Source organism: Panicum virgatum, chromosome 7K (genome assembly GCF_016808335.1).
Source record: "Panicum virgatum strain AP13 chromosome 7K, P.virgatum_v5, whole genome shotgun sequence".
Classification (NCBI taxonomy): Eukaryota; Viridiplantae; Streptophyta; class Magnoliopsida; order Poales; family Poaceae; genus Panicum; species Panicum virgatum.
The window spans coordinates 28,926,432-28,939,219 of NC_053142.1; the positions used below are offsets into that span (position 1 = coordinate 28,926,432).

A 12,788-nucleotide genomic window follows, 5' to 3' on the forward strand; every position below is an offset into this window, starting at 1 on the left:
TTTTTCGGATGTAGTTAGTATGGCCAAAGGTTCTTGGACAGATAACGGACAGCAGAGGGCCGAGATCAAGCCCCGACTGCTCTATGCTTGTTGTGAAGACAGAGGTAGAGAGACACAGAGAGAGATTAATCTTGCTTGCCTTTCCCAGGTATAGTTGATGGCCTTATATATTGGCCTGATTACATGTGCTTCTTCCGCAAGCCTACAACTCGTAAACAAACCGAGCTAATCAAACTCCTATTTGTAACAACTCTAATATCTTAATTAAACCAAACTGCTATCTTAACAAACCAAATCTCCTAACCAAACCAAACTATCTCTTAGCTAACTGAATATCCCAAGTGCCTAGCCACGTTGGTTTGTTTCTGTTGCCGCTGAAGGAGCCCTGTTATGCTTATGCCTGCGATGATAGTTCTTGCCCCCACATAACAGTAGTGTATCATCTACCATAACTAACAGGTGAACTCTTATCTGAGCTATCTGTCAGTAGTGTTTGATCTTCCCATCTTAAGATATGTTCACTTCACCTGATGAGTAGCGTTTGATCTTCCCATCTCATGTACCATAGTATCGTGTGATCCTTGTTGAGGATGCTTGCAATGACTGCTGTTGTCGGAAAGGAAGGCGCGGTTGTGCATAGTGAAAGAGAAGCCAATTTGGCTCCTAGTATCAAATCTGGCCCTTCTAGTTGAGTTGGGTTTTCAGCAAATTAGGCCTTGGCCTGAACATGCTGACATGCTGTGCCTGTGACGGGGCATTTTGGTCACAAGCAGGGGAGATTTGAATCCCCGGGGGAAGGGGCATTGTCAGTATGACCCCCTGAAAAAAGCATCAGTGAAGTAAGAATGGTAGCCGTAGTCCAACCATTGACAATTCGTGTGGATTCTCAATTATTTACTTGACCTGAAAGGCAGTCCATACTGACCTTTTGAATCCCTTTTGTTATGGTTAATAACCAAAAAATGAAGTGGCCAAATTTTCCTTATGAACGGGAGATCGTAACTCCTCGACCGAACTCTGCACATGTCTGGTTCCATATGGAGAGGTTACATGCATAAAGTTGCCATTGAAGAGCATTTTGATCATGTAGTCATTTTGTGGTAATGCCAGGTCCAATATTTTCTAAGCCATTGTTGTTGCTGCTTCTCTAACATAAGTTAGGCCCCGCTTGGCACAGCTGGAGCTTTTAAGGTCCACCCCAGATTTGAAGTTTGTATATTCAAGAGCCTTGAGGCACTATTTTTAGTCTATACTGGAAAGAAATTGACTCAATCAAACAACTCTGATGGATATTTTTGGAGTTAGGAATACCTAACAATCCTGGAAATGAAGATGTACCAAATGGAGCCTTAGTAACTAGAGACTGTCGTCCTCACACGACTAGAATGTGTTTCCTGATCTGTAAGAGTTGCAAAGCGGATGTGATTCATCCTTCAACTTCAAATTTAAAAATTGTGTTGCCTCAATTGGAGACTATATTTGTGAAATAGTCTATACGGTAATCTATACAAACTTCTCAATTCCATCTAGACGTGGAGGGCCAATTTGACGCCCCCGTCTCATCCTGTTTGATTTGGACCTGAATCATTGGTTAATGGTGACTGTACAGTCGAGCGAAATGGCCTCACCCATTTGGCGAAATACCAGGTGGAAATCACCCATTCTTTCCCACGCGCAAAACTGTGTAGAATTTTCAAAATATTAAAACAGGTCACATGTACATGCGGGGGAGATGGTATTGTAGAACTATGCAAATATTAAGACCAAACTCAAATTATTATAAAATATGATATTGATAAAAAAACAATATGAACGAACTGACAACTTAGTGGTTGGGCACCCAGTTGTGGTGCAAGCTGACCCAGGGCAAAGAAGTTGGGTTGTTCAGCTAGAGAGGCTGCCTTTGGCTAATGTCGGCCTCCATAACCTTTTCTTAATCCTTGAAGGAACCGTGGGGACGGTCTATCCCCGGGGTTGAGTTTTTTTTAAAGAAAAATGTTACTCTATTTGTTTTTTTTCTCTCGAACGTGTAGGAGAGCTGCACATCAATATAGTAAGAAGAAGAAAAGGAGGAAAAAAGAGCCTCCAGTACACAAAGCTACAGATTAGAGGGTCTGTAGCCACCCTTAACAAAAAAGCTAGCTGAAACTCTCTGTAAGATAAAAACTTTACCAGAACCTGACCAGTAACACATCCAACTAAGAAACAGGAGAGGCAAGAGCGAGAAGATGAGACACTCCTCGAGCCCCTGCCAAGGCCCACTGCCGCACTTCTTCTTTGAAGGATGAGACGACGGTAGCCGAGTTGGGGGTACCGCCATCAAAAACACAATGGTTGCGATGGATCCATAGTGTCCAAGCTCCTAAAATAATGATGGAATTGAGTCCTTTTTTAACTTGACCTGTTACCTTGAGTTGGCCCACCAATCATCAAAACATGAATCACTCGGCTGTGGAGCAACGACGTCTAAGCCAAAGAGTTGCAGAATGTGGAACCAGAATTGTCTTGAGAAAACACAAGAGATCATCAGGTGGTTAATTGTTTCCTCAGCCTGATCACGAAGAGGACAAGTTGCAGGGTGAGGGATGTCTCTTCTTGCAAGGCAGTCTGTAGTCCAGCACCTATTATGAGCCAGATTTATATCTTACAAAGGAAAGAAAGTTTGATCTCAAAATTATTCCCTATGTCCTTTCTTAATTAATAGAATCCTTAAGACTTTGACACATATTTTGTGAAGGTGATTTCCACCATTCTATCGAATGTGTGGTTTCTCACTTGACATTTTCCCACTTTTGGTTTATCTGCTGCTTCTTTAGCTTTGGTAGCATTAGAAGTTCATGTATGTTTCCAAGCTTCTATTTATGCCGTGTCAAGCATGATCTTTTGAAAGCTCGAACGAAATGCATCTTCTACATCAAGCATGCATTTTTTCCCCAATGTGAAACACATACACAACAGGCTAGTTTATGGTTTTTTTCCTGTTTGGTTGGTAATTGCGGTCTTTAGTAGTTCAAGTAATTTCCCTTTTCATAGTTGCGGACTAGAATGTTCTCAACTTTATCATCATGCCCAAATTAAAAAAAGTGGGTACCTTTGAAATTCCAGTGGAACATATGGTTCTTTATTGTTCCTGCAACAATGTAGACGTGCTCTCAGAATATCTTTTCCATATACATCAGTATCTGCCATTTGATTTCCAAAAAAAAAGTATCTGCCATTTAACATATGTTTATTAATTAATACTAAAAACAAGCATAGTTTCAGTGACAGAGTGTATAACAACCTACAACACATATTACTGGGTTGTTTGAATCTAGAGTTTTCAAAACTAGATTTATAAAGCTAATTTTAAAACCTAACTAACCTAAAACTATGTTTGATTATCTAAGAAAAAAATCATAATTTGAAAAATCAATTTTCTTTTTTCTCCAACAATAAAATTATGAATTCTATGAAAGATCTTCATATTTTTTTTCGTAAATCTTTGAAAACAACTAAATATCACATTGGCATTCTAATAAAATAACAACTTAAACTTCATATGGCTAAAACAAACTAAATTGTAATTTTTAAAAGATAAACCACTTCATTTCCTTTTCTTCAGATGTTGTGCTTCCTACACACAAAATGAGATCTGAGATCACAATCACTTTTCCTTTCTAAGAACCTTTTTTCCTTTGTTGATTACTCCCATAGCCCATATCTCAATCCAATTTGTGCCTCATAACCCGCCATACTTGCTGAATACCAATACAATTCCCAACAGCTTCAGTGGAGCTATCTGCGAATACAAAAATAGAACCTAAAACTTCAAAACAAATACAAATTTCTGCAACAGCATTTCAGAAAGAAAATAGGTACTAATCATTAAAGGTTTTGAGATCCAGACCACCACTATATCTTTTGCATCATAATAGAAACTTCAGGGCTGAAATGGTGATAGCCATTGATTTTTGTCATTCCTGGTGAACATCGTAAGTATAGATGAACTAACACTCAGCAAAATCGTCAACCATTTCAACTCATTTAATTTAGGATTTAGTAGTAGTATCAAAGATGTTCTCGCATGGTAGATTTATAAAAATAAATCTTTATTACGTTACAAATTTTCAGAAGAAACATGGTCCATATTTTCTAAGCATGGAGGTAAAGTATTCAATTAAACCATTCCCATCATCAGAAGTTTGGTGATTCCCCTTCCAAAGACTTCGGTTTCTGTCTCCTTTCCTACTGCAGGAATAGGGCACTCTCCGTAATGGATTGACACACAGAAAAGTAGTGAATCAAGCAGAAAGTCATCAAATAGTCAACTAACCCTTACTAGGCTGATAACTGATAAGGCCAAGATGCTCTTATAAAAGGAGGGAAAAGGTTTCAGAGAAGTGAGAAGTGCGTGCTAACACCTGGATGGTCACAAATCTTCAGTAGCAAGAAGCCAAGAACAACACAAATGAACCTTTGTCAGGAAGAATACAAATCAACATAATTGATAATTATTACCATGACACGTGAATTGCATTTCAGTGCGATCATGCATTAGCCAAGAAATTGATGCAGTGCTGTTTTTCTAATTCAAAGTAACTTTCTTGTGAGGTGATTCTTGTATGCTTAGACCTACCATCCACCACCATGTGAGAGAACCTAACCCCAGTATTATCAATAATGCAGGTCAAACTCAAATTGCAGGGAACAAATAACTTTAAAGGGTGGTGCATGACACTGACTCCTCGCAAAAGACTTAGTGACTCAGGGAGATGAATTCCCTTCCAATGATACTATCCAAAGAGAATATGGAGATTTGCTTTGGATTGCGCGAATCGTTTGCATATATGGAGATGGAGGGTGGCTGTACCAGGACATTTCTGTTTTCTCATAATGGAAATGCAGAAAGCCTATTGGTGTTATTCAATATACAACTGATTGCCCTTTCATCTCTTTCAAAAATGTGCAAGGCCTGAAGCCGAAACCTCAGCTGCCGCCGTAGATGAATATATTCCAGTACTGACAAATAATTGGAATCAACGATTGGTGATCAGTATCCGGAAAGCTGAGGATGGTGTGAACCGATATGCATTGAGTCAGTATCGGTGGGGCGGTCCGGTTCATTTTCTGCATTCCCTTTCCTGCTATAAATACCAAGCCATCAATGTGGCTACCTTGCAGATCAGTTGTAGGACGAAGGAAGAAGAGGGGTCTTCCATGAGGGCCATAGCCAGCCTTTGGTAGCCAAGGATGACTTGCCTACATGGCCTTGTGAGTCCCGGTTGCATAGCCGGTTCAGCTAGGTCTGTGGGCGGTCACCTTGGCTAGTCTGAGTGGCTTTTGCCTCTCATGGGAGGCTTCTTCTTCTCTGTTAGTCATGATATATATTTGCCTGGTGCTTCATTATATTTGCTTTGTCAGGTATGGCAGTTCAACGACGATTATGAGTTTCTGATTCATACATAATGTAATGGGTAATGTTAAAACTACTTTATTCAAATTTGCTGCTATGTGCCCCTGATTGCAGATCGTTCAGAAATACATGTGTTGGACACTTGGCCCTGCAAGTATGACTGGAATCACTTCTAACATTTTAATTTTTTTCTGTTGTTTTGCTTAATGAGTGCTTCCTCCAATTTTAAATATATGACGTTTAGGATAAACTAATTAGTTCATAACGGGGGTAATACTTTTGTTGTTCTAGTGGTTGTATGCATACTCAGATTAAAATGTGCATTTTCATTTTAAAATTTCCAACAAAGATGCACATACGTGTGGATTTAATTAGCTGCAAAGCAATAGAATCTCCAAGTCATGTAAATGAGCACTGATCAGCCGGCTGTGGAGTAGACTGCAACGTGCATTTGGACCTTATTAGAATTTGGATCTCTACACGTGTGCCTCCTTTGTATATAGCAGATAAAGCAGCTAATTATGACAGGGACTCAAGGAAAATAGGTCAATGCATGCAAATCTCTTTGGAAAATAAACTCCAAATTCGCTAGAGAAATCCTATATTCTCTCCCAGTTTCGTTGTTCCTGATCTCAAATTGTGGCAGGCACTCAGCCAGACAACATGGATAAGGACGAATCTGATCCGCATGCACGTACACAGTGTAGTACTAGCTATGAGCACGACACACTTCTGATGAAGAAATGAAGAACATCGCGCGCGCGCACACACACAAATTACTTATAAGTACAGCTAATAATTAAACTCAACAACGCATACAGGAATAACATACACGTAAAGTCGAGCACCACAAATTTACATGCCTGCAGCTATATTTTTTTAACTTTAAAGGCAGGAGCGTGCCAGATCATATAAGAAGGAATAGAAAGCGGGTTTTTACAATATTTGTGATTACAGGCTGTGATGAATGAAACTCACTGCACCGGCGACGAGCATAGGACGACTGGCCACAAGGGCAGCTATAGCCTATAGGGTATTTGGTTCGATGAATGGAGTGATTCTGATCCATCACCATTTTTGTTTCGTTCAGAGAATTGATTGATGAATACAAGTTGATCAATCAGCTCCCCATGCCTTGTACAGACATGACTAACTTAAACATGATGGGTATATAGAGTCACCCCATCAAAATTTTCATGGGAGCAGCTTTATACCTAGCTCGGATGAGCCGATTCCTCAAACCATGAGTGGAATATATAAGAGAAGGACAATTCCTCAAACGACCATGAGTGGAATATATAAGAGAAGGACGAGAGCAGGTACAAGTGCGGCACATAAACACTTAAGCATATATAAGAACTTGGTTGGTGTCAGCAAATTAATCAGAACTAATTATTGCTAGCAGTGACAGGATATCCTCCTGTTTTGGAAGAACATATGGTTGTATGGATAACTTGCCAAAGAAATGAAACCTTAGGTTTTTACGGTCCAAGTCTCATAAAAACTCGGCCGGGTGGGGAAAGACCGCCCCACCGGTATTATCTAAGAGAAGACTCGGCTTCCCCGACCGAGAAAATCCCCGAACCCTGGCCCCGCCCTGACACTGGGAGACGTAACCCCTGGGGACTATCTGCCTGGGCCATGTAAGGGTCCTCAGGCCGACCTGGGGCCGGCTCACAACCAGTGCTTTGGCACACAGGGCCAGCGAGGGGATTTTTTTACCCTCAGCCTGAAATACGGTCCAAGTCTCATAAAACCCGGTTTAATTTCTTTGGCAAGTGCCACTTGAACACATAAGCATTTATTGGTTTCACAAAAGGCCGCCCTCAAATCCTCAATCAAATAACCATAGTGATCTGGTATTTGAGGTCCATTTGTTCGAAGACATGGCTTTAATTATTGCTAAGCCATCCATCGTGGATGGGAGAGCACATATATAGATCATTTTAGCCTAACCACATTTAATTACATAGCTAATTGCAATCGATTACTGTATTGTTGTTACTGTTTGTGTTCCTACCGTATGTGCAAACTTAAGCACCCAACCTCCTCCGCGTTTGCCCTAAACAGCTACTTAATTGAAGCCAATTATTGTATATGCAAGGTATTGCTAATTGCATATGCAAGCATTACAAGGTGTTGCTAATTGCTTCTCCTCTTTGCCCCCCCCCTTTATTCTTGTGTCATTCTGCATAGTATTTTTTTTAGCGAACGTGCCTGGGCACGTATTTCATTAAGAGGAGAAGAGAGTACAAGCAGGAACTACAGGAACCACAGTTCCCGGTGATACAGCGAAAGAAAATTACACAATAAAGCTTTCACGACCCATAGGGTGACGGAACAGTAGCCCACAATTTAGGAGGAAAGGCTCTAGGGTACAGTAGCCTGCCTGAACCCAAGCAGTGGCCTCATCGAAAACCAAACTAACAATATCCTCAACCGTGCTGTCGACATTCTGCATAGTATAATAATTGAACAATTTGATCAAATTAATTTGCTTGGCTCCACGGGCAAATAGGGTTAAAGCAAATCCAGCCAACATATGAAGAGGGGATCATCTCCCTTCTCTTACTGTTCCTCCCCTTCTCTTGTTCTTCCTCTTCTTCATCTTTCTTCTGAAAAATGGAGGGAGAGCCTAGGGGTATCATTGATCTTGGGGAGGAAGAGGGCTTGAGCCCCCATTGTTTATAAGTCGCATCATCTTGAGGGTTTGTGCGCCTTTGAACTATTATGTTTACTCGTTTGATCTACTTTGTGTAACATATGAAGCGTTTTGTCATATATTTAGAAGGTGACGACAGAACCCATCTCACTTAATGGCATGCATTATCTTAAGGGAAGAAATTCCATCACTCATGATGGTTTTGCATTGCCAAAGAGGAAGAAAGTCACACAACACTATGTTAAAAAAAAAAGAACCAATACACACGGGTTAAGAAAAAAAAGTTAGCTGACGGGTGACCATTTGCAAGGTTTACAATCTGTGTCAGTGCCTACATCTGCCTTAAAAAGTCCGTTTGTTTACATGAAAATCATCACTAGAGGTCGATGGTCTATTATTATATTAATAAGAGAGTGTTAAAAAAATTACCACACTCGCCGATAGGGTCTAGAAATTCACACATTAATCTAAAAAAAGAAGAATCTAAACCATCGGATTTTATGAAGATCTAACAGTCTAAACTAACTTAAGAGTCCATATCAAATACGATGAGTAAATAGCTAATTTCAGAATTAAAATATTGAGAAAAATTAGGGGATGATCAAAGAGTCCATACTGAATACAATTAGTAAATAGCTAATTTAGAATTAGAAAAATAAGGAAACTAGTAGTTAACCGAAGAGTCCCTGTGGAATATGATTAATAAATATGTAAATTTCAGAATTTAAAACAGGTATGGAAACCCATGGAAGATACGTGTGCTACTCAACTCAAGACATCTTGCATTATATTTTCGGACAAAAGCCAAACAACAAAGGAAAAAATAATGACACCCTCCATGCAAACACCACTTGATACAATCATGTTCGCCTCTCCTACTATGCATGCAACTCTAAACATGGACAATATGTCGTTCACCTGATAATAATGTGAGCATGATGTATTCATACCGTCGGTATTGATCCCAAATTCATGTGTATGTGGGCTCCAGCTGTAGTGAGACATTGATTTCGGTGGTATTTGATAAACAACTCAATTTCGACCCAGTGCCTAGACATTGATAATATAGAGTTGTTAGTAGGTTTAACTTAAGTTATTCCAAAAGTAACATATGGAGTAGCCTTGGAATGAAAAAATATAGTTTAAAAGTGTTTGGATTGGTTAAAATAGGAGCACTAAGATTTATCCCTAGGTGCCCTAATGGGCTAAACATGGAGTTTAGCCCTAAACAGGACTAACGGGCTGTAACAACCAACTAAGCATTATATATCAATGCAATTAGATTACCAATTAGCCCATATTTAACTCTGAGATTCAAACACACCTTAATACTTAAATGTTAAATGAATCCAAAAGACTAATTTGTGGGTTTATAAATTACCACAATAATAGGTCAAAAAGCATAAATATCTTCACCATTGATCCTAGTGGATCCATGTCATAACAAATCGATTTTTTATGATACAAGAGTAAACTAAAAGCATCTCAGGATAACACACATATAATGATTACCTTAAATGCGTAGTATATAAGTACCAGAGTGAATTAGTGTCCTTAGAATCATCAAGGTGCAATGAGGGGAGTCGAGAAGATCCACTGTGTCCTATGTGAGAAACGAAATAGAATAGGTAAATTAGATGGCAGAAGGTAGAGAGGCTTTCAAGCTACGGGAGGATGCACGAGGCATTGTTACATGTCAGTAAAATATATAATTTTAGAAGTAAAGGTTTTTCATGAAACCACAAAAAGTATGAAACAACTAAGATTAAAGATCCATAGTGAGTCCAAGAAGACAATAGAATTAAGTGAAATTAGCATCCTGATTTTCATACAAGTTTATAATTAGAATAATAAAATAAGATTGTATGCCTCTAAAAATAGCTCCCGGAGTTTTTTTAAACAAGTTCAGCAAATCAATATATTTCCATACGTATTTTTGTGAGACTATTTTCATAGGCATCAGAAAGGAAAAGATGTAAACAAATGACTCCTGTAAAATCTAATTCATAATAACTAAATGTTTAGACAAAAAAAAATGGAAAAAAGAATCAAATACAATATTAAGAGAAGGGACACTAGCAAGAAAAGGGGGATTGAAAGAATTATAACATACTCCCTACTTTTAGTGTATCACTCTTAATTTCTTAGTTTGTCCAAATTGAGGTACACTGATAAGAACTGATCAGCCAAGAGTACGTAAAAGCACCATGAAAATAAGGCATATGCATCTAAACTATGTTTATACATAGATATTCTCTTTTTATCATGTACATGTTTTGCCCAATGAAATAAGATGGTAAAAAGGTGATGTCTTCAACTAGGCTATTTTGATAAAACAATGATAATGAATAATAAAACAAAATCATTTGAATACATTTAATTTTAAGTTAAAATATCCCAAGTATTATCATAAAAAAGCTAGATACCCATGCTATTAGCGCTGGTCACCTTGCTAGTTAGATAAATCTTACATATTTTGTGAATGTAAAGATCGTGTGGTTATTTCAAGTACAGTTTGTATTATTTACTTTCAAATGATAGATGATGAAGTTCCATATATAGAAACTGTCTGTCGTAAGCGTTAATAGCTCGTTCACTTGGCTAGATCATTTCAGACCTTTACTTTGTACACGAAAATTGATAGCAAAAATTAGAATACATGTAGTTCTTAACTAACAATGACACAATGGCCTCATCATACTATCCGCTTGTGGTAAAAGAAGGAATGCCAATTAGCAGAAAAAATGTAGCAGAATGATTGTTTTGATTTTCCAGCTAGAGTCATTGTGGTGACACCATCCAACAACGGTCTCCATGGCAAAAACTTTCTTGTGTACTCCCTCTATCCCTTAATATGTGTTGCTCGCAAACACGGTTCCGAGCGACATATGTTAAGGGATAGAGGGAGTACGTTTTAACCGTGCACACTATTATCGAAAAATGTGCGTAGAAATTGCTACAACATCCATCACAATACTTCATGGCTCCAACATGCATAATCTAATCTACATATTTTTAGCTAGTAGGAGCACATCGTATCGCTACTGCCGGCAACCTATAGCATATCACGCTGCGGCTAGCAGATTGTAGCCCTGTGCCGGCGGCCGAGGCCACCGGCGGGAGCTGAAGGGCAAGAAGCCGCGAAGCCTCCTCCAGTGGCTCCCGTGGCGCATCGAGTCGCCTCCGTACGCCGCCACCTCGCGCTCCAGCCACTCCCGCGCCTCGGCGTCCGCGGCGAAGGCGTCGAGGGCGCTGAGGAGCACGGCGCGGGCGCGGCCTGTTAGAAGCGACGGCGAATAAAATGATGAAAAATAGAAAGATCAAACCGTAGAAAGACACGAGGATTTAACGTGGAAAACCCCTCCAATGCGAAGGGTAAAAACCACGGGCGCCAGCCAGCAAGAACTTCACTATATCAGGTGTTTGTGTACAACGCCTAGCGGCGGCTTACAAGAGGAATAATAGGATTGATGTTCTCCGGTGAAGCCTATGGATTAGATATATAGGAGAGTCACGTGGTCTCCTCAACTTCTACTAGCAATGTGTGATTAAAAATTTGGACCACATGGGCCTTAATGGGCCAAGCCTAAATTCCAACAATCTCCCATCAAAATTTGGATCACAATATAACATACTCCACCTTGAGACAAATTCCTTCTTGTAGCATATCAAAATCATCACCTGAACACAACAAAGAACAGAACTTCTGGCGCCAAATAGCCTCTTGGGCTAAACTGTTAAACCAACTAAGCTTGAGCAAAGCTCAAACTTAGCTACAGGAACTGGTTTAGTCATCATATCAGCTGGATTATCATGAGTACTGATCTTGCATACCTTCAATTTACCTTGTGAAATAACATCACGAACATAATGGTACCTGACATCAATATGTTTTGTTCTTTCATGAAACATCTGATCTTTAGTGAGGCAAATAGCACTTTGACTGTCACAGAATAGATCAATGCAAGAATCAACTCCACACAGCTCAGCAAACAAAACTTTCAGCCAAACTGACTCCTTGCACGCTTCAGCAATAGCCATATATTCTGCTTCTGTGTTAGACATAGCAACAATAGGCTGCAAAGTAGCCTTCCAACTCACAGCACAACTGCTAACAGTGAACACATAACCTGTGAGTGACCTGCGCCTATCCAAATCAGCAGTATAATCTGAATCCACATAACCAATTAGTCCCTGATCAGTTCTCCCAAACTTCAAACAAGAATCTGTTGTTCCTCTGAGGTACCTGAAAATCCACTGAACTGCCTTCCAGTGTTCTTTACCAGGATTAGACATGTATCTGCTAACCAAACTCATAGCATATGATAAATTTGGGCGAGAGCAAACCATGGCATACATCAAAGAACCAACAACACTAGAATATGGGACTTTTGACATGTATTCAACATCCTCCTCAGAACTAGGGCACTGAGCAGCTGACAATTTAAAGTGAGGTGCAATAGGAGTACTAACTAGCTTTGAATCATGCATATTGAAACGCTGAAGAACCTTGTTAATGTAATTATGCTGACTAAGAAATAATAAACCATATTTTCTGTCTCTAGTAATCTCCATACCTAGAATTTTCTTAGCAACACCAAGATCCTTCATATCAAATTCACTACTCAACAATTTCTTTACTGTAGTGATTTCTTTTCTGCTCTTGGCAGCAATAAGTATGTCATCAACATATAACAACAAGTATATAGGTGATTCCTCAACAATCTTAAT

At 39.4% G+C, this 12,788-nt stretch overlaps 1 long non-coding RNA gene across 1 annotated transcript; it reads left to right on the forward strand.

Annotated features, from left to right (window-relative positions):
* Nucleotides 1-4,916: 4,916 nt before the first annotated feature.
* Nucleotides 4,917-6,675, forward strand: LOC120640778. The gene is made up of 2 exons (XR_005661987.1): nt 4,917-5,403; nt 5,510-6,675. It is a non-coding gene; the product is annotated as an uncharacterized LOC120640778 (long non-coding RNA).
* Nucleotides 6,676-12,788: the final 6,113 nt, after the last annotated feature.